At 36.8% G+C, this 18,687-nt stretch overlaps 1 protein-coding gene across 1 annotated transcript in view; it reads right to left on the reverse strand.

Moving 5' to 3' along the window:
* LOC107028212 (elongation factor 2) overlaps positions 1-18,687 on the reverse strand; it is a 37,679-nt gene that overhangs the window by 14,185 nt on the left and 4,807 nt on the right. The window lies entirely within an intron of this gene.

The following is an 18,687-nucleotide window of genomic DNA, read 5'->3' on the forward strand; positions in this document are numbered from 1 at the left end:
GGGTTTCAGTAATTAAAATGATGAAAGTTCTAAGATATTATGAAACTACTTCGGGACAGATGATTAATAAGGATAAGAGTTTTTTCTATCTTCATGGCAAAACTCCATTAACTGTGGCAATCAGATTGAGAAGATTAGCGGGCATTAGGCAAGGCAACTTTCCTTCCATGTACCTAGGTTGTCAAGTTTTTTATGGGAGAAGGAATTCAATCTACTTTGAAGAATTGATAAGAAAAATTTCAAGAAGGGTGTTGTCATGGCAGAATAGATTTTTATCTTTTGGTGGCAAGCAAGTATTAATAAGTACTGTCCTACAATCGATTCCTATATATCTCATTTCGGCTATGAACCCTCCAAAAAAAGTAATTGAGCAAATACACCAAATATTTGCAAAATTCTTTTGGGGAAATGTTGTGGGAGTTAAAGGAAAGCAATGGGTGGCTTAGGGAGATATGTGCTTTCCAAAAAAAGAAGGAGGATTGGACTTTAGTTCACTGCATGATGTTTAAAAAGCACTTTTTACAAAGTTATGGTGGAATTAGAGTCTCCACAACATCCATATGGGGAAAATACATGTGGAACAAGTATTGTAAGAAAGTGCATCCTGTCATTGCCAAGAGTACTGGGCATCACATGTATGGATAAAAATAATCAACGTTAGGGAGGAGGTAGATCATGATATTTGGTGGCAAATAAAAGCTGGAAATTCGAGTTTCTGGTTTGATGAGCTCTTTTCTATACGGAAGGAGATATGGCAAAAGAGGAGGAAATAGAAGTCAGAGAATTTTTTACTAATGGGGTTTGGAATGAAGGTAAATTGAAGGCAACAGTATCTAAAGAAATGTATCAACATATAATAGAGAATATTAAACTTAATATGCAACCAGCCAGTATTGATAAGGCTTCGTGGATTGGTAACACAAGAGGGAGTTTCTCTGTCAAATCAGCATTTAACATTCTCAAGAATAAAAGGGACGAATTTGAATGGAGTACAAGTATGTGGAGCAAGGGACTTGCTTTTAAGATTGCGTTCTTTTTATGGAGGGTATGGAGAAGGTGAATCCCTACGGATGACAATCTTAAAATGATGAAGATACAAATGGGATCAAAATGCTATTGTTGCGAGAAAGGAGAACTGGAAACAATGTCTCACTTATTACTAACATCTCCCATAGCCCAAAAACTATGGAAGCAGTTTGCTTCTTGTGTAGGCATTTGGATTTACGGGTTGAACCTTCAACAACTCTGCTTTAGATGGTGGGAATATAAGGTGTCAAATAAACTGGAGCAAATTATGAAGGCAGTCCCAGCAATCATAATATGAGAATTATGGAAACGAAGAAACGCACGAAGACATATAAAGGAATCCTCATACAACTGGATATTTTATTAATGTGAGTTGACAATACACCAATTACTCAAGATTAAATTTCCATAGATTAGGCATATCTCACATCAGTGGACAGAATAATGGATACATTGCAAAGGTATAAACCAATTTTTTATTATCACATTGTGAACTGGCGTCCGCTAAAAGAAGGCTGGATTACATGTAACGTGGATGGGGCTAGTAAAGGGAATCTAGGTTAGAGCGCATATGGTTTTTGCATTACAAATAGAGACGAGGATTTAATATATGCGGAGGCAGAAAGTATAGGCTTGGTTACGAATATGGAGGAAGAAGTACATGCGATATGGAAAGGTTTACAAATTTGCCTAAGCCAGGCATTTGTTCAAGTAAGATTAGAAACAAATTATTTAGCTCTAAAAAACATAATCATAAGGAATTGGATAATTCCATGGGAGCTGGTCGAGAAAATGGAGGAAATACAAGAGATGATACATCAAATAAATGTCCAAGTTAAACATATTTTCAGAGAGGCAAATATGCTAGCAGATTGTATTGCTAATACAGTAGTATATACAGTAGAAAAGCAAGAATTTCACAATTTCAATCAATTGACAAGCATGTGCAGGAGGATTCTTAATATTGATAAACAACAGATTCCGTTGATCGGAGTCAAGACAAGGCGAATAAACGACAACAATAACGACTAACATGCTTATATACAATTATGGCACAAGACCCCACAACTATGATATATACAAATTATATGTTATGTGGATGAGCAAAAGAGTTGTAGGGGGAACTAACTATCCTATGTTACGACAAACAGCAAAAAGGCATCAGTAAGAAGCAAGAGAAATATAGTCGAATTTGCATTCGTCACCTATATTCATCTAGGAGATTGAGAGGAAAGTGTTCAGGAGCTAATCCCCAGAGTTGAAGACTCGTACTCTCTTCAGATGTTCATCATGAACTTATTCGATTCGAGCACTACATATTAAAAAATTAAAGCAGAGTCAGCCGAGAAAAGGAGAACAAATATGAGAGATGGAAAGAGAAAGTTACTTTTGAAAGTTGATCTTAACATCATAACTAACAACATCAGGATGAAGAGTGTCAATCACACAAAAACGAAGCAGAGGACAAGCGAGAACATCTTCGAGGAGGCGGAGAGCACAATTAGGAAATCCTTTCTTAAAAGTACACTTTTATTACTCATTTGGTCGTGACAATTTTGGACCAACCAGTTTTCTTTGTGAATTATGTATTCGGATCCGTTTGGGAGTTTCTGTATGAATAAAATAGACTTGTAGTCCAAATTTAATTTAGAAAAAAAATTTAACCTAAAAATAATATTTATAAAAACGACCTTGCTCATATGGACTTTTATCCAAAAAAACAACTAAAAAAATTTTAAGGAATCATTTAAGGTCCTTGAAGTGGTCCACTAGCCTTGGACCCTCCCTTGGACTTTGCCTTTGGCTTTTTAAAGCTAAGGCATATCCATGGGGGTATTCAAATGACTTATTTATGCCATATATATATTTATTTAAAATAATATAGACTTTACTCATTTAATTTGGACTAGAAAAAAAATTACGAAAATGCCCATTTTTATGCCTTTCTTAGATTGCCCAAATAAAACTAAGTCAATTACCAAAAGGGCTTGTAAGGGCCTTGGAATGGTCTACCATCCGTAAACCCTCCCTTGGACTTGCCTTAAGCTTTTTGAAACTAAGGCATAAGTCTACAAGGGAGTACATGATAGTGGCCCCCACATGCATTGCCTAGTGTACTAAGGCAACCCCCACACGTGGTGGTCCCTGTTCAGTAAGGCCCTCACTTTGACCTTATACCCTCATACGTATAGCCCCTAAACAAACTAAGTGTTTAAGGGAACCTTTAAGGGTCGTGTACTACTACAAGTTCCTTCAACCAAACATAAGCTTCCAACTTTGCCAAAAAATTGTTAAGTCATTGTTCACAAAAGCTTCCAAGGACAATGGTGCTTTTTTCCCTTCCTTGAACTGTCTCTTAAAAATATACTTAGCCAAATGTTTGGACATTTTCATATTTCCAATTTATTCATAAAATTCAAATGTTAGTCTCTACTTTCACCTAGTAATTTTCCAGGTGTTACAAATTCTCTTCAAAAAACTCTTCGAAAAATAGTGAATGGACAAGAACTTGAGGCACAGAGCCAGAGGTAGGACTGGAAGCTGAAGCTGCTGCAAGAGGTTGTAACACCTCTAAAATGACTTATGTGAAGCTAGAGCCTAACACGTGTGTCATGAGGTTTTAAATTCCTAAAATTGTTTATAATGATGTTTTGAGGTAGTGTTTAAAGTTTGGAAGTGTTTAGAGGTCAAACATCTAAGACGTTCGATTTGCCTTGAGACGTGCTTGTATGTTTAGGTGTGCCTTTGCATGTTTTATGTGTTGTATGGAATTTAAATTGATAATAAAGGTTCCAAACATGTATTCGAGAGTATTTGAGTTGGAAACGTCTGGGCATGACTCCCTAACGACCGCCATAGGGGTCCTTGAGGAAGACTCAACCTTGGGCTAGCAAGTTGCCCAAGGCAGCATCCAATTACTCATGGTAGGAACCAGTCCGCGTCGCGGACATTGGTTCATGGAGAGACAAAACGTTGGTCACTGTCGCAGACACAAGGCTCACTCAACTATCTTGGAATTTATTTTCAAAAATCATGCTGAAGCAGCTCCGCATCACGGACTTGTTTCCCGATGAAAGTTTTGGAAATTTTAGTTGAGTTTGACTTGGTTAAAAGGTCCTATAAATGCAGGGGTCTTTTGGGTATTTCGGGTACTAGTTATAGGCAGTTATGAAGCTTATTTAAACCCCAATTCACCATTTAAATCAAAACTCTTAAGTCCAAAACAAAACCTCTCCATCTCTTCTCTCCAAAAATCTCCATTAATGAAGATTTGAAGCTCCAAAGAAGAAGACATATTTCCAAGTTTTTCTCCATCAATTTAATGTTTAGTGGGATTTTCATCACAATTAAGATATGGTGTTTCATCCTTGAATCCTCTTTCTTCAAGGAGTCAATTTCAATGAATTTTAAAGATGATCAAAAAAATGAATTCTTCTATTTTCAATTCTAGCCATGGGTTCTTGCATAAAATGTTTTAAATCAATGAGGTATAATTGAATTAATATTAATTTGATGATTTTGGATAAAAAAAACTCCACGAACCCATGCAAATCATGAATTCCTTATTTTGACTATATTATGGGTGATTTGATCATGTCTCAATTGTGTTGATTTCTTATGTAGATTGTATTCGGCTATTGATATGTATGAATTATTTTAGAAATGTATATAGGTTGTCTTAATTTGATGACTTTCATATTGGGTTTTGTTGAATCATTGTATATTGTAATTATTGGGTTGAATTGGTGATCATAATTATTGGTAAGAGCCTTTATGGATTGAATTGGTTGAATTGACTATGGATTGGAGATGTTGTGATTGGAATAGTGGTATGTTGACCTAGCCTATTCTATATTGTGTAGTATATGTATTTCAATTATAATGCTTGGTATGGTCCACTTATGTGGCAGTACTTATATGTAATACTTGTGAATAATGTGGTCTCGTCGGCATTACTTTATGAATTATGATATTATCGTGTTATAACTTGAATATGTGAGTATTGTGAAGGTCTTGATGACTTATGTGTATATGTAAAGTCAAAGTATGTGTTCTTCTAAGTGATTATATGTGATCATGATAGGCTATAGTGATGTCTTATATATGTATGCTTGATATTGAAGTGTGAATCTTCCTTGTTGACTATATGAACATTATGATGAGTTATGTTGATGATTCTATAGAGGTGTGTAGGGTTACTTGCAAGTATACTTAGTTGACCATGTGTGCTACTTGGATGATATTGTACATGTGATAAGATGATGAAGTGTGTCTTGTTTTTGTAGACCTATGTCCCTTACTTGATGCATATAGAATGTGAGTATGAATCCTTGACTTAGTAGGCTAAAACACCTTAGTCATATAAGTATATGTATGAATGGAATATGATCTTGAATAAGGTTAATAAGGTCATTTATTTAGAACCTTTTAGAAAGAAGGTTATGATATCCTTGAAGTTGAAAGTCATAATGGTATCCTTCTTGTGTGAATGGTGGACTTAGGATGGTTGACTAGAACAACATGAAATCATCCTTAGGAAAGTCATTAAGTTATCCTAGTAAACATTGTAGGCAGCCCTAGTGGACCCTCTTTGGTAAGGTGTTACTCAGCGGCTTGATCGAACCAAGCCTCTGCAATTTCAGAATCTCCCTGTTGAATGGCCTGTTCTCCCCGGCCGGAATAGGTAGTTCAATTCCTTCCCTTAGAACCGTACTTGAGAATTTCTTACCTATTGTGATTTGGTTATGAACAAGATATGGTACCTCTTCATATGCTCCTTTATTGAATTACTCTATGAGAACAAAGGCTAGCACCGAGTGAGTATACTTGGGGAGTAGCTCTAGGTGAGATGGAGACTTGAGTACAAATAAACCCTTTATATTCCTTAATCATGTGCCTACATGGGTTGTGTCCTAGTTCTACCATTGGCAAGTAGAACACCTCTATTGGAGTAGGGTTGACTCCAGATTACATGCCTAGCTAGTATGGTCTATGTAAGTTATTGCTTATGCTTATCATGTGGGATACATGTTAGTGATGGATAAGTTCTATGAAGCTTAGGTAGTGGAATGGGATGCTATCTAGACATTGCATGAGTAGGCTTTGAAGATGTTAGTATTTAGGTTCCCTAGGTCTTTTCCAAGATCATTATGTGAAATTTCTTATTGTTGAATGTTTCTTAAATGGTCTAATGAACATAGTGACCTAAGCTAAATGCATGGTAATGAGAAGGTACTTATCTAGAGTAGATTTGAGGATTGCTTAGATAGGCTTGGAGAGGGTGTATGGGTGTTCTCTTCATGTCTTACTCAAGTGAGTCTTAGAGTAATTCTAGGTAGTGATTTTAAATGTATGAAATGGTAATAATCTTATCTTAGGTAATCCAAAGGATCAATTTGGTGTGTGTGAAGGATTGTATGGGCGATCGCTTCATAACCACTCAAGTGAGCCTTAAAATTACCTTTGGTATGAGGGTCTCATGGTTATGTGAATTGAAGTGATATTGATGTCATATTGTGTAATAAGACTATATGTGCTTATAATGAATTATGTGATCTCTTGTACTTCTTTAATGAAGTTTTACTCAAAAAGAGCATGTTTTATACAAATGTCCCTTTAGCATGATTTTGATTGCATGTCACCATACTTAGTGCATTTTAATGTACTAACTCCATATATTTTATCTTATCTCTAAAGGTGTAGGTGGAATTTGAGAGGAGTCTTGAAGTGGATGCTTGGATTAGTGTTCATCAAGCAAGTGTTGGTATGTCCTTACTAGATTCGAGGACATTATGATGTTTAGTTTTCCTTATTGAAAGTATTGTAATAGACATAGATGTTTCTATATTTTGATGTATGGGTCGTGTCCCAAGATATTCATATGTCTAATATGACGACTTCGAGACTTAAGTATTTCCTATAATGTTCTATGAAAGATATTTTAAAGTAGTATTGTTTCGTGTGAAAAGATTTACTTACGCACTACTTTCATACATGTATGCAATGAATGATGTCAAAGGGCTTGTACAAGACCTCCGAAAGGTCAAATACGCTGTGTCACGATTTCTTAATACCATATCTTTTAAGGTATACTCTCGGATCGTGACATAGGTATTTAGCCAAATGTTGTGAACAACCAACCTAGGACAGTGAACAAAAACATAGCAGTGGATGAAATCATTCCTTCCTACCGCCAAACAATAGCTCCAAGAGGTAAACCACAACACCCAACTCGCATAATGTATGAAGAAGGTGATGCAAACTTAGACTGAGTTGGAGATACGGGAGAAATAGGGTTACCTGCACTACTTCAGGTGTTTAGGGATGCAGCTGGTGATTATGTGAATCAACACTTGATGAACTTTTTGGCGATCTGCAAATCACAAGAAATCCATGAGGTTAGCTAGGCACCAACGAGACTGAGAGTGTTTCATGTTGTCTCTTATTGGAGAGGCAAAAAATTGGCTGAATGAGATACCTGATGACTTAATCAGGACTTGGACTAAACTGAAGTAAGTGTTCCTGGAACGATTCTTTCCAGAATTAAAAGAATAGCAAATGAAAGACGAGATAAGTGACCATAAGCAGTTGCCAAGAGAAGCAATGCATTGACATTTGGTGTAGATTCAACCAAAAGTTGAAAAAATGTCCAAACTATGGTCTCGCTGAGAGATATCTAAAATGGACATTTGATATATCTTTAAATTATGTTACGAAACTTGTTGTTTATTCAGTGTGTACATTAAATCATGCAACTGATGGATACGGTATCAAACAATAAGAGGGCATGGTACACGGGGAGATCTTGGGTATACTTATGAACTTTCAAAATAGAGAAGAAGAAAGGGATGAGGACATGGCATACATGAGGACTCAAATAGATATACTCACGAAGAATATTGTCTCCAAGTCTAAAAAGCTCAATGTTGTGGGACAACAAAACAGGTATAAAGATCAGGACGTCAATCTAGATGAGGAAGTTAGTTACCTGGGCAACCAAGAAGGTTTTCGGAATTATAACTCAGGAAACTAGGGTACCAATTATGGAAATGCAGGTCGGAATTACTCTAGAGAAGGACATTATGATAGGCCAGCAAACAGAGAGCATAAAATTGGAAGAACAGATATTGATACAGAAATGATCACAGTTGTGACTATGTTTCCACAAGAAGTAGAGACCAAGCAAGTGGTATTTCCGCCGGGTCTAAGCTGGAAGACATGTTGGCAAGGTACTACAAAAAGTGAAATCAACTAATGAAGGAGTGAAGAAGATAGGTCGGTGAAGCGACGTGTGGGCATCCAATATGATGTGCTCATAAAGGTGGACATAGTCATCTTTCCGGTAGACTTCGTGATCTTGGATGGCAAAGTATATTTTTAGGTTACCATTATTTTAGGAAGAATATTTCTGGATACAAGGCGAGCATTGGTAGATATGGAGCGAGATGAACTGAAATTCAAACTTAACAAGGAAGAGGTAAAGTTTAATATCTTTTGGTCCATGAATCAACCACATGACATGAATGTAGTGTCTGCAATAGATGTCTTTGATGAAGAAGAAATAAGAGCAACCATTGAAGAGAGGCTGGTTGTTGAGACCTTAGCTGCAGGCTGATGAATTTCCAAGCTGATTTTCGGTCTGACTATGTCGAGACCATGAATGATTTGCATGACATGGGAGCACACTCTTATGCTTCAAAGTTATTGTACCTGGATTTGAAAAACAAGCAAAGTCCTCCAGCAAAGCCATCCATTGAGAAACCACCTTGTGGGAACTGAAATAGTTGCCAAGTCACCTAAGGTATGTACTTTTTGGGAACTAAAAACACTTTACCAATGATTTCTGCTGCATATTTGAATGATGAACAGGTCCAAGTTGTGATTAAAGTGATAATTAGGTACAAAAGGTCCATTGGTTGGACCATGCTGAAATTATTGGATACAACCGAGTATATGCACCCATATGATCCAACTTTAGGAAAATTGCATATCAAGCATTGAACACTAGAATAAGATAAACCCGCATATGCAAGAGAAGGACAGAAAGGAGATAATCAAGTGGTCAGATGGTGGGTATGTAGACACTAGTTCAATCCAATGCAATGTGTGACCAAAAATGGTGGTATAATTATGGTCGCAAATGTAAAGAATAAGTTAGTCTCACAAAGACTAGTTATTGGATGGCGAGTGTGTATAGACTATATGAAGCTAAACAAGTGGACCTTGTAGGATCACTTCCCCATGCCCTTCATGGACCAGATACTTGATAGGTTGGCTGTAAAAGGGTGGTATTGCTTCTTAGATGGATACTTTAGACTAAGTAATGCACCGGCAACTTTCCAAAGGTGTATGATGTCTATCTTCTCAGACATTGTGGAGGATACTCTAGAGGTCTTCATGGATGACATTTCAGTTGTAGGTGATACCTTTGATGCTTGTATTCTGAATCTTAGCAGAAACCTACTAAGATACGAGAAGGAAAATCTAGTGTTGAACTAGAATAAGTATCATTTATGGTCAAGAAAGGCATAATCCTCGGGCACAAGATGTCATAGAAAGGGATTGAGGTCGACAATGCTAAAATTGAGGTGATTGAAAAGTTACCTCCACCGATCTGTGTGATGGTATTCGAAGTTTCTTAGGACATGCCTTATTCTATAGGCGTTTCATCAAGGACTTCGCCAAAATTGCACACCTCATATGCGCAAGCTTTTCGAGAAGGAGGTGAAATTTATCTAAGACTAGGAATGCCTGCCTAAGGGAGAAGATGATTTCTGAACCAGTGATCATTAGCCCCGATTGGGTAGAGCCATTTAAGGTAATGTGCGATGCTAATAGAACTGCTTTAGAAGTTCTATTGGGATAAAAGCACAACAAGATGTTTCATCTGATTTACTATGCTAGTAATACAATAAATGGAGCACAACGTTACTATACAATAACTGAGCACAAAATACTGCTGGTTGTGTATGCTTTGAAAAATTCAAAATTTAGTTGTCGGGCACTAAGTAATAGTCCATACAGACCATGCATCTCTAAGGTACCTCATGGCAAAGAAGGATTCTAAACAAGATCAGATGGATGTTACTTCTCTAGGAGTTTTATTTTGAGGTTAAGGATAGGAAAGGTTGTGAGAACCAAGTGGCTGATCAACTATCGAGGTTGGAGGATGAAAAAAAAGAGGAACTCGAGCTCGACACAAATGATTTCTTTTTGGATGATCAGGTATTAGCCGCTACTCTTGATCTTATTCCTTGTTTGCTGATTTTGCTAACTTTCTCGTTAGTGATTTGATGCATGAGGGGTTCACATTTCAACAATTAAAGGGATTCCTGCATGATGTGGGTAAGTATTCTTGGGATGAACCTTATTTGTACAAGGTGTGTGCTGACAACATCATCAGGCTATGTGATACTGAACCTGAGATGTTGCATATTCTAAAATCATATCATGCTTCTCCGGTAGTTAGACATCATGGAGGTGCTAGGACAGCTCACAAGATACTTCGGTGTAGGTACTACTGGCCCACAATTCATCAGTATGTGATGTATGTAGTAAGGAGTTGTGATGTGTGCCAGCAATGAAGAGACATCTTTTTGCAACATGAGTCACTCATGACACCTATTTTGGAGGTGGAGTTGTTTGATATGTGGGGATCGACTTCATGGGACTATTTGTAAGCTCCTATGGGCAAAAATACATATTAGTTGTAGTGGACTATGTGTCCAAATGGGTTGGGTGGTTGTTTTGCCGGAGAATGATGGAAAGAGATTTGTCGATTTTCTTGAAGAAGAATATCCTCTCAAGGTTTTTCATACCCAGAGCTATCATCAGTGATGGTGGTTCTCATTTCTGCAATAAGGTGTTCGATTTTCTTCAAGCTAAATATGGAGTTAAATAGAATAAGGTAGCAAAAATTTATCACCCACATACAAGTGGCCAAGTGGAGGTCTCCAACAGAGAAATTAAAGTAATTCTGGCTAAAATAATAAATGTCAATGTGACAGATTGGGCATGGAAGTTAGATGATGCTCTATGAGCATATCATACAGCTTTCAAGACTTCTATTGGTATGTCTCCATATCAATTGGTGTTTGGAAAGACATCATTTTCTGGTTGAGCTTGATCACAAAGCATTATGGGCTTTGAAGAAGTTTAACCTTAGTTGGAGTGAAACTGTGAACCTGAGATTAAATCAGATCAATGAGATGGATGAGTTCTATCTGAGAGTCTATGAGAGGTTTGCACTTTATAAGGAGAGGATGAAGTTATATCATGACAAACATATGGAGAAAAAAGCTTCAATCCTGGTGATTTGGTAATACTTTTTAACTTCAGGCTTCGTCTGTGTTCGGGTAAATTGAGATCCAAATAGTTGGACCTTTTAAAGCTACTCAAGTGTTTTAGAAGGGTGCTATTAAGCTTGAAAATGACAAGGGCGAGAAGTTCAGAGCCAATGGTCAGTAAATCAAGGCATATTTGGGTGTTCCAGAGGATGTGAAAATCGTGGGGAGGAATGTAAACTTGATGAAATCTGAGTAATCAAGTAACCTGCATCACATTGCGACGTTACATTATGCAACCCAAGATGTAATTGTATTAGGTATTTTACTTTTTCCTTATTTTTCTTTAGTTTTATAGAGTCACTATGTGTTGATGTGTGCTGGAGAGAATGGCTTCAAAATTGCAAGAATAGGGTGTAGACTACTCTTCATAGGAAGCTTCAAAGAACGTGGTGCCTGTCACGGGCACTTTCACGTTCCGTCAATCTTAGCACCAACCTAAAGGATCAACTAGAATTTACAAGAAAAAGGTTCACGGAAGGGTTCGCGGTCCGTCATGATTTGTACGGCCTCTCGTGAACCACATGTAAGTATTTTGTCCCAAGTCATGTTCACGAACCATTTCACGGACTGTGATGCTCTTCACGGGAAGTTTTGCAGTCTGTCATCTGTTATCCAGCAGCACCAGACCCAACCCAACCCACGATGAACCTAAACTTAAAAGAAACATATATTAGCTTCCTAAGCGCCAAAGGTTGGCTTATTCCCCTTATTTTCTCTTCATTCTTCATCTTATAACAGTTACTAAAAGGTATAACCAGTTCCTATCATAAAAACAATCTTAGTTCCTCAAAGAATCCAAACCCTAAACTAAAGTTGGTCAAGAATTTCAAGTCAGGTTCATCTTTACCTTTTTTAGGGAAATTTTCTTTTAAGTCCAAGTAAGTCTTTTCTACCTTGTTATAAGTTTGATCCTCTATAAAAAAAAACAGTTATATTTACTTCGATTTAGTCGAGTTTAGCATGTGTATATGATGAACTATCTTGGTTGATATTGAATTGTTGTGGGTTGCAATAAGTTGAGTGTTCTTGTATCTGGGTATGATTACAGTAGGTAGTAATTGTGTGCTCACTGTGTTTGTTTAAATTGGTTATGATTTTTTTTAGGAGGGTTAGTTGAACTTCATGAGAAAAGTGTTGAGTGGTGGATATGTGTTGGTTGTGATCTTGTGGAAAAATAGGGGTTTGACACTATAAATATTTCATATAACCAATGTGAGGAAGACGATTACTAAAGAAATGGGTAAATGTACGATCATGATAGGTTTAACAAACCGTGGAAGCTATCATGAGTCGTGAAACCAATCGTGGACCACACTTGAATTCATTCCACCTATCAGAAAAGTTCATAACCAGTATCACATACTGTGGTTCACTCCATGGGCTGTGTAACCATCCGTGAACATTGCTTAGTCAACCCCATGTTTTATTTTTTCTATATTCTTATTTTGTTCATCTTTTGATTTCGTGGACCTTTCCAGTGATAGATTGGGTGACAACATTCTTAAGGCAAGCCGTCACGATGTAATTACATAGGGGAGGTCTGAGTACTTGATATTATGTTATTTTATTGACCTGCGTAACTAATTATTTTTGTAATTCTCAGGTATTATGGCTCCCCAAAGAAAGAGCGCAACCAAACCTACCCCCTCCTCTCAATGCTTTTCAATCATAGGATCGTGATAACTCCGATTCCAGTAGTTTTGAGGTGCAAATAAATACCACCATTGATGATCACTCACCTTGGTCTACTAGAGCACAGACAAAGAGAGCAATTCTCCAGGACACTCTTCCCTAGTCTGAAGAGGGCAGTAGTCATTTTGTTAGTAGTGAAGAATCAGGTAGTGAATATAATGTTGGATCAGGTAGACAGTCCACTAATAATTTGGGGGGCAATGCAAAGTCTGAAAGTGGCTCTCAGGAAGATGCAAACACCTCTCCACCTGCGGTAAATACAAAAGCTGAAATTGGAGTATAAGATGAGACAGATGATATACATGAGGACATAGAGATCATCATTGATGATATCATGGTAATATATGTGAACATTCACGAACCTGATCCCGCAGCGAGACAACAGTTGATTGATTGTTACCGTTCCATGTGGAATGTGAATCGATCTAAAGAATTTTTCAACAATGCTATTGTGACCAATAATGGCAGCAAGGAAGCTGATATCAAGGCATTCCCCGAGATTTATCGGACATTATAGTTCCATCAGTTCGATTGGATGAACAATGCACCAAGAGGATACTCTAACCACCTAGCCAAAGAGTTTTATTCATCTTATACAACTACACTGATGAACTTTGAGGTCCACTCAACTCAATTATAGTTCGGAGAAAATGGATAGATATATCTAAGGCTAGTATTAACAGGATGTTGCATGTCCCGAAATACTCTTCACTAGATTCAGTTGGTATTTTGAGGGAAAACATCATTACAAAAGATTCACTATATTTTTCAACCAAGGTTTTGTGGGTTTTTATCCGTGCGCAATTGAGACCGACAACTAATGATAACACCTTGTCTCCTTCACTGACTTCTTTGGTAGCATGCCTCATGGCTGGTTAACCGGTAAATGTGGGGCTCATCATAGCGTCCAAGCAGTGAGACAGGGCACTGAATGAGAGGCTGAATTTTCATTTCCCTATCTGATAGGTATATTATGTCGACAAACGAACATTCCCCCAAACAATATGGTTGACAGATGGGGTGAAGCATTCAGACTAACCCAGGTTTCTAAAATCAAGGATGTCGCAAACCATCTTTTTGGTGCAAGTCTGGAGATGTGGGTATTTTGGTCATCGTTCCTCATGTCCCACTTTATATTCCACATAAAATAGAGGACCAGAGTAGGGGGAGTCATCCCAAACATCTATAGAGGCACCACCACAATCGACTTTCGCCTCACATGCTCCGGGTACCTATGTCACTATTCCCATGATTTTTCTTGAGAAATTGGTTGTAGATCAGCACCAAACCAGGACCTTTGTAGACCATATTGAGAATTAGATGGTTTGGAGAACTTTGTTCAAGATCATTTCCAGGCTACAGGTTCAGTAGATGCTGAAGAGTTCAAGAACAATTAGCCTAGATGTGAACTCAGGTTTCTTAATTGGATGAAAATCCAGTATATGTACCCACTCCGGTCATGCCAGATTCTTTGATAAAATTGCTAAATCAGGCACCCTCCACTTAATCATTTGACGATTTATGGGTAACTTACCTAAGAGTGAGTCAGATAAGAAAGAAAAAACCTAGAGAATATGATGATGAGCTACCAGCTGACATGTCCAGAGAGGAAAGAAAGCAACACAAGAAAGCATGCAGGGCATCAAAGAAGGAAGCTCGTGAAAAAAGCACTAGAACAACAACAAAGAGATGCAATGTTAGTTGGGGCTTCTGGTAGCGGAGCACCTATCTCGGTGAGCGGAAGCCAACCTGATCATGTGCCGAATTCTGAGAGTGCACCCGTTGATATGGGTGTCAATGCTGATCTGAGACCAACGCCTAGAGCATCGTAGGTATGTATCCTCTTCATAGCCCTATTTTGTTTTGCTTTTCTTTATTTGACTTTGAGGGCAAAGTCCTTTTGGGGGGGTGAGTAACCTGCCGTTTTAAGCTGTTAGAATAAATGGAGGTTGACTCTCTGTTAATTGTGAAAAATAGTCTTGTGTTTGTGTTGGTGAGTTAAGGTATGCAACAACTGGTTTGTGTGTAATAATTACCTTGATCTGAGATTTGAATGTTAGGATCTTTATATGACATCTAGATACTTACTTGTTGAACACTGGCAGTTTGATAAATAAATAGGTGAACCAAGAAGCTGAAGAATGTAATCCTGTGTCATGTGTGTTTGTGAATGTTGATTGAAGTCTAACACTAGGACCAGAAACTAGAACTTGCCCGAATAGTCTAGCTTAAATCTAAGAATAACCTGATAGGAAAGGATCAGTAGACCATTTTTGTTAAGCCAATAAAAATCCCAAAAAAAATAAAACAACCAAATTAAAGCTTATAACTTGAACCTGATTTGAGCCTAAAAGTGATATTTTGTTCTTACCCAATAAATATCATATCCTTTGGATTTCGAAGATACGATGTTACAACTCAGGTCAAAATTCTAAGTTGAGGGTGATTGCAATCCGAGCAGAAATAAGAAGTGAAAAAAAAGTTCAACCAGTGAGTTGAGTGCATACAAAAAAATTGCATATACATAAAAAAATCTGAACAAAAGAAAAGAAGAAGAAAAAAATAGTTGGTAGATATGCTCAAATGAAGTAAAAGAGGGAATTGCTCAGAAAGGAGTTATGTGCAAACGAAACTTTGAAGAACCAAAGGACCAGTCACTCACAAATCCAAATATCATTCCCTAGTCGGAAACTATTTTACAAGTCGATAAAGTCCAACAATAATCCTATTCCGCATGATTGAAAGATAGAGTATAGAAAGCAAGTGCAAGCCTAGGGTTGTTTGTTGTTAGTGTTAGAATTTCTTTGAGAGTGTGAGCGTAGTACTTAGTCCCAATTATCACGAGTGAAGGACTTCTGTGGTGTGAGGACACAATAAGTGCATTTGAGAGTAGATTGTGTTAGCTGATAATTCACAATCATAAGCATGATTGACCGTAAGTAATGAGAAATCGTAGATTGATTCTTGCATGTTAGATTCATGGTTTTGGATACAAATTGTGTTTGAGATGGTTGTTGTGTAGTTTCAAAGTGTTTGAATAATTTGAGGATTGGATGTGTTGTTTTCTTATAATTTGAGGACAAGTAATGGTTTTAAGTTGAGGGTGTTGATGTGCCGCGAAATCTTGGCACATTTGATGCTTGAAAACTAAGGATTAATACTAGAATTGAGTGTATTTTTTTATACTTTGATGTGTTTGTTGAATGTGTAGACAGATTCTTACTTGTGTGAAAAAATGAAAAAAGAAGCAAAAAATGATGGGAATCAAGTAAAGATCACGGCCAACCTCAGGAACTGTGATTCTCATAATGCTCTGTGGTTGTGCTCGTGAAGTTGAACCAATGTTTGGGCCTTGGGAAGATAGAGTGCATGAGCAACTAAGTGAAAACCACAGAAGGCTCCACGGGTCGTGGTAACTATAACAGCCTGTGGTGGTGATCATGAAGATGATCCAGTACTTAGACCTTGAGAAACATAAATGGAAAGTTACCAAGTGAAGATCACGGGCACATTTACGAACCGTGGTCAGTACTATGATATGTGATGTTGTCCGTAGTACCCTTTCCAGTGTGATGGCACTGAAGACCCGACTTTGGAAAATTCCAAGTAAAGAGCCCAGACGGACCGTGGTCATGTTGTCCGTGATGCATGTTCCAGTGATCAAGTATTAAAGACCCAATTTTGGGGAGTTCCAAGGGAAGACCATGGAGGGCTTCACAAATCGTGAAGCCCTTGACGGGTCGTAGAGTTGTCCTCATGTTGCCTGCATTTCAGTCCTACTCTTTCTAAAACACTTTATTTGAATTAATTAGGTCATTTTTATTTTTTTTGTCTCATCTTACCGTGAACGAAAAACACATTTCCAATATTCGAAGTTTTGGATTTTCGATTTGAATATTGAATTAAGTTTGAAGTTTGATTTTCTGGTTCTTGAATTATCAAAGAGGTTGTTGATTTGTTTTTTCTCGTAAGTACTTTCTAACATGTTTTCAATCTATATTTTTGAACATTTACTTGAAATCATAAGTAGCTAAACACCAAAACTGGGGTTGTGGGATCCATGACGTAATTCTAATTATGATTTGGTAAAATGAGTGAAAAGCAATGTGTAATTACAAACTATACTTTAGCTTTCGTTATTCATGTATTTAGATAAGTGCACGCATTAGAGTGAGCCTGTATCTATCATTTGTTCGAGAGAAAAATGATAGTAAGCAAAAAAACTAATTTAACCAAACGAATTGGAGTTAAAGTTCGAGAGAAAAAAGAAGAGAATTTTAACACAATTGTAAGCGAGGGTAAAATTAGTAACATTCAAGGGCCAAGAGGACTTGAGTGAGAATTATCTAATTAGACAGAGAAGTGTCAGATAAAGTTAACTTGTGTAGATTTTGTAAAGATGAATTGCCTGAAACTCTATTACGCAAGAACACTTTAGCAGCGTTATGGGGAACACAATTCTAGTTTCTTTTAATCAGTGAATCAACTTTATACCTTAAGACTCTGTTAACTGTTTAATCTGGATTTCTAAGGCAAATCTTAATTATTATAACATTAAAACTAAATCCAAGTTACTTTCCGTCATTGTTTCTTTAGGAGATAATAACGACATTCTAGTAAACACGACAATGAAATCATTTTTGTAAAGAAATTCTCTGTGGGATCGACCTCAACCCACGTTGAGTTCTGTAAATTGACTTCGACTGTTTATATCTGTTAATTGAGGTGTAAGTTTGGACGTATCAAAGATATATGACTAGTTAATAAATGTCTTCTCAATTGAAGTACCAAGGCACTAATCAAGGTCCTTGGCATCCTTTGCAAAAGAATCAAGATTGGAGAGATCATGATGGTCAATGAAGAGATCGAGAGTGACGTGAGAGATATTATGCAAGAATGAAGGAGAGGTACGATCATCAAAGCTCAAATATGTATTTACCTCCACAAAACACTAAAGCCTCAGCTAGCCAATCAAGTATGAGTGATCCGGCATGCTCTGAGGGTTGAGGATATGCTAAATTGTGTGCTAAAGTGGGCAGAGTCAATGGATAATGGAGTTATGGAACTCAAAAGCGATCTTTCTCAGATTTTTACTTCTTTGATTCAATGATTAATATGATTTTATTATTTTGTTGGTAGAATTGATTTTTTCACTAACTTTCTTGTATAATTTATCAAATATGCCCAAAAAAAAGAAATTTTAAAAAATAATTACATATAGCTGAAAAAATTAATTTAAATTCATTCTCTTTTTCCATTCACCCTTTTAATTATTCTCATATTTTTTCACTAAAAATGAAAAGAAAAAAAAAGGAGAAGAGACCAATAATCAAAAGTCAAAAATAATCATGTGTGAAAAAATCATATATACCCCTATATAAAAAATAAAAAGAAATCACTTTCATTAGATTAAAGGAGGATGCAGGATGAAAAATTATATGAATTGGTATATTTTAATAAACAATTACTGATTTTGGCGATACTTTTTATTTATTATCATTTATAGAAATATTATGTTAAATATGTAATATGTATTAAAGTGAATTATGTATACAATACATATGAATTATAATTATTTTTTGAAATATATTATGTTTGTTTGGTAAAAATTTGACACATTATA

Source organism: Solanum pennellii, chromosome 8 (genome assembly GCF_001406875.1).
Source record: "Solanum pennellii chromosome 8, SPENNV200".
NCBI classification, from domain to species: domain Eukaryota; kingdom Viridiplantae; phylum Streptophyta; class Magnoliopsida; order Solanales; family Solanaceae; genus Solanum; species Solanum pennellii.